Below are 4,273 nucleotides of genomic sequence, written 5' to 3'. Positions count from 1 at the left end.
TATATCACTAGTCCTGAATTTATCTTTCAGTTCCTTTCATGTCTTTTGAAGCAAAACATATGGCCGTTTCTTTACTTTAAATAGGATTCCGAAGTTCTTAAAATCTCAATCGATTCTATTATATCCTAATATGTTTGTATCTGCTCTTTAATCAACACAGGAAGATCATAATTATGTATATTTTAGGGCCCATAGATATTTAGTATTGGGGGGTGAATGCCAGTTTCGATATTAAATGGAAACCTAGTAATTCTCCCTGGGGTTCATCTCCAACTGCATTTACGTCCGCAAAATTCTTTACAATATTTCCCTTTTGTGATAATTAATTGGGGTCGCTCCAACAGTGGTTTGACGGAGCTTACTCAGCCTGTCCACCCCGGGACCTTGACAATGGAAAGACAAGGCCGCCAGTGTCTGTTCGGCTATCACAAGCGAACATAACTCAAGGTTGCAGACTGACTCAGTGCCTAAGTGGAACCACTGGGCACTTACATTTATAAAGGGAATTTCGAGCTTTCCTTGGTGATGGTGGAGACTCCTGGACACATGAAATCCTGCCACTTTTGGTGTTGTTTTGATTGCACTAGGTCGCCTTCGTGCTTTTTCAGTGCGGGTGCCACTGATAGGGAGTAAAGGGTGCGAGGGGGGATTGATTCTCCTGTCTACGGCCAACCAGGAACCGCCCCTGCTATCCTCTTAGCAGTAAGGGTGACCCTAGCTCGAGGTCGAGTTTCCCCTATAACGGGTATCTTTGTGTCTTCTCCTAGTCCCACTTTCCACCTCACTTCTAGCCCCTCCCCATCGGGGCCCCGTAAGGTCACTTGCTTTTCCTTGATGAAATCAATTCCCAGGATAATGGAAATATCCCCCATATTTAATGTTGGGATGACATAGAAGGCATGGGTCACTATTCGACCTTGAAGGTTGAATCGTTGTCTGACAATACATCGGGTTATCAGTTTGTGGCCACCAGCTGTGTTCAACACCAGGCACTCCTTCGACGTTTGGATGGCATCTGTCGCCAAATGCTCTTCCCTAAGGGATACGCTGGCCCTGGAATCCAGCAGAGCGCGTTGTACACACGATCCCAACAATACTCTAAGAACAGGGATCGCATTCCTACTCTCATGTGTGGGAGCGGGGTAAGAGGCAGCTGCTCCACCTCCCGAACCCCCTCAGGCACCTCTGGGGAAGCCATGCTCGCTGACCCGGAGGTATCCCTTACTGCTGGCTGGAACACTGACTGGCCTAACCCGACGTTGGGGCTGGGGCGTGCTCACTAACTCTTTGGCACTTCTGACAACAATCCTGGTGGTTCTGACGGATGGCCCAAAGAACCGTTGGGTCCCGTCCTGTGTCTTTTTCCCTTCCTCTTGTTGGTGCAAGGAAGTGTAGTCTCTTGTGCCGACGCCATTTTTTGGACAGCTGTTCAGTAGATGGTCTGTGGCATGGCATTCAAAACACCGCCGCTGATAGTCGGTGGAGAATACAGCCTGGAGGTGCCCCCTCCCACCACATTTCCAACAAACGCCAGTCGTCATACTCCTACCTCCCTGACCTCTTCATCTTCAAGGTCCTCTGCTACACACACCCCATCTTTTAGTGGTTTTCAAATGTTGGGCCACTCCATGGGGGGTGGGGGGAGAGTGTTCATCCCTCCACCTCCCTGTCCAAGTTGTCTTATGTTCAGCATCATCTGTGCGGTAGGGATGGCATCTTCCAAGGGTTGCCCAGACCCGAGCAGGAGTAAGGCTACAGTCTCGGGAAGAGCCAGCATTAGCATCTTCGGCAGAAATGCATCTTTGTCCTCCGGTGTCTTCTCTGCTTCAGGTACCAAGCTGTCGAAATCTTCACGTATGCGGTCAACGTAGTTGGCGATGCTCTCTTACACCTGCAAATCTGAGCTATAAGTTGCCACCTTGTTTTTCTTCTTTAAGGAGAGTGAAGCATTTCAGAAGTCCCTTCCGGAATGACTCCCAATTCGTGCGGTCACAATAATCCTCGTAACCGGGAGGCCGCGGTTCGGGTCATCTTTTGTATGGTTTGGCAATACTCTAAGCATCAGACCCACCAGAGGTGGCTTCTTCGATGCTTGTCAAGAAGGATTCGATCGACAAGAACCTCTCTACAGACCATGTATTATCAAATTCAGGGACATGTCCTAGTAAAACTGGGAGTTTATCTACCACTTCCACTATTCTGGTCACATCTATCACGGGGGTTTCATGACACTTCCCGAATGGGTTGAGATTGTAATGTCACTTCCACTGTTCTGACCTTTATGTGTCTACGTAATTCCGCTAGTTCACACTTGATTGTTTGTGTGTATAACGGTTTGGCTGTTTCCAAATTCTCTTCACCGAGTACCGACTTTACAATAGCTACGGGATTTGTCTCGCCCCTCTCTCCGTCATCGCCACTCGACGTCAAACTTGTTGTGTTGACCATTATCGCTATTATCTATTGTTTCCACCTTTTCAATAATCACGCGTCGGCTAGAATTACGGCTCAAGGGTAGTTAGAAACTCACTATATTTTGTCCCACCAATAATTGAAAATGGTTTTTAGCTCACTTGGATTTTGCAAATGGCGGCATGATTCCTTACATTAGAAAATTCAGGGTTACCAAGTCTCTAACCAGTTCTGAAGCTGTATTATTATTATTATTATTATTATTACTATCCAAGCTACAACCCTAGTTGGAAAAGCAAGATGCTATAAGCCCAGGGGCTCCAACAGGAAAAAATAGCCCAGTGAGGAAAGGAAATAAGGAAATGAATAAATGAAGAGAAAAAATTAACAATAAATCATTCTAAAATAAGTAACAACGTCAAAACAGACATGTCATATATAAACTATTAACAACAACAAAAACAAATTATGTCATAAATAAACTATAAAAAGACTCATGTCCACCTGGTCAACAAAAAAGCTTTTGCTCCAACTTTGAACTTTTGAAGTTCTACTGATTTCAACCACCCGATTAGGAAGATCATTCCACAACTTGGTCACAGCTGGAATAAAACTTCTAGAGTACTGCGTAGTATTGAGCCTCGTGATGGAGAAGGCCTGGCTATTAGAATTAACTGCCTGCCTCTAGTATTACGAACAGGATAGAATTGTCCTGGGAGATCTGAATGTAAAGGGATGGTCAGAGTTATGAAAAATCTTATGCAGCATGCATAATGAACTAATTGAACGACGGTGCCAGAGATTAATATCTAGATCAGGAATAAGAAATTTAATAGACCGTAAGTTTCTGTCCAACAAATTAAGATGAGAATCAGCAGCTGAACACCAGACAGGAGAACAAATACTCGAAACAAGGTAGAATGAAAGAATTAAAACACTTCTTCAGAATAGATTGATCACCGAAAATCTTGAAAGACTTTCTAAATAAGCCTATATTTTGTGCAACTGAAGAAGACACAGACCTTATATGTTTCTAAAAAGTAAATTTACTGTCGAGAATCACACCTAAAATTTTGAAAGAGTCATACATATTTAAAGAAACATTATCAATACTGAGATCCGGATGTTAGGGAGCCACCGTCCTTGACCTACTTACAATCATACTTTGAGTTTTGTTAGGATTCAACTTCATACCCCATAATTTGCACCATGCACTAATTCTAGCTAAATCTCTATATGGCTACAGTATCTCACCTGCAACAACCTACGGCAAGATCCAACATAGATACTGGGACATCCCTGGCACTTGAATTTATAATTGATGCTGGACTTCATGAAAGGTCTGTAGTTTGCCTTTGTAGCCAGAAAATACATAATTTTTAGTGACTGATTTGGATTAGTTGGATGTTGAGGCAGCCGAACTCTTTTTCTATTATTTTTTTAAGTTTGATGGAAAACGTATTGTTAGATAGGTACGGAATTGTAGTGAAATTATTGCGATGGTACTGGATTGGAGAAATGATGTGAGAGGAGCTTGTTAATAACCTTGTGAACCATGCTTTCAATCCAGTACCATCGTATAATGTCCAAAAGAAAAATATTTTAGCTACAATTCCATATTTATCTGGCAATAAGTTTTCCATCTAACTTGAAAAAAAAATAATAGAAAAAGCGTTTGGCTGCCTCAAAATCCAACTAATCCCAATCAATCCACTCAAAATTAATGTATTTTTTTTTTGGATACAAAGACAAACTGCAGACCTTCATGAGGTCCAACATCATTTATAAATTTAAGTACAAGGGATATCCCGGTATCTATGTTGGATCTTGCCGTAGGTTGTTGAAGGTGAGATACTGTGGC

Source organism: Palaemon carinicauda, chromosome 10 (assembly GCF_036898095.1).
Source record: "Palaemon carinicauda isolate YSFRI2023 chromosome 10, ASM3689809v2, whole genome shotgun sequence".
In the NCBI taxonomy this organism is placed as follows: domain Eukaryota; kingdom Metazoa; phylum Arthropoda; class Malacostraca; order Decapoda; family Palaemonidae; genus Palaemon; species Palaemon carinicauda.
This window is presented reverse-complemented; position numbering follows the sequence as displayed.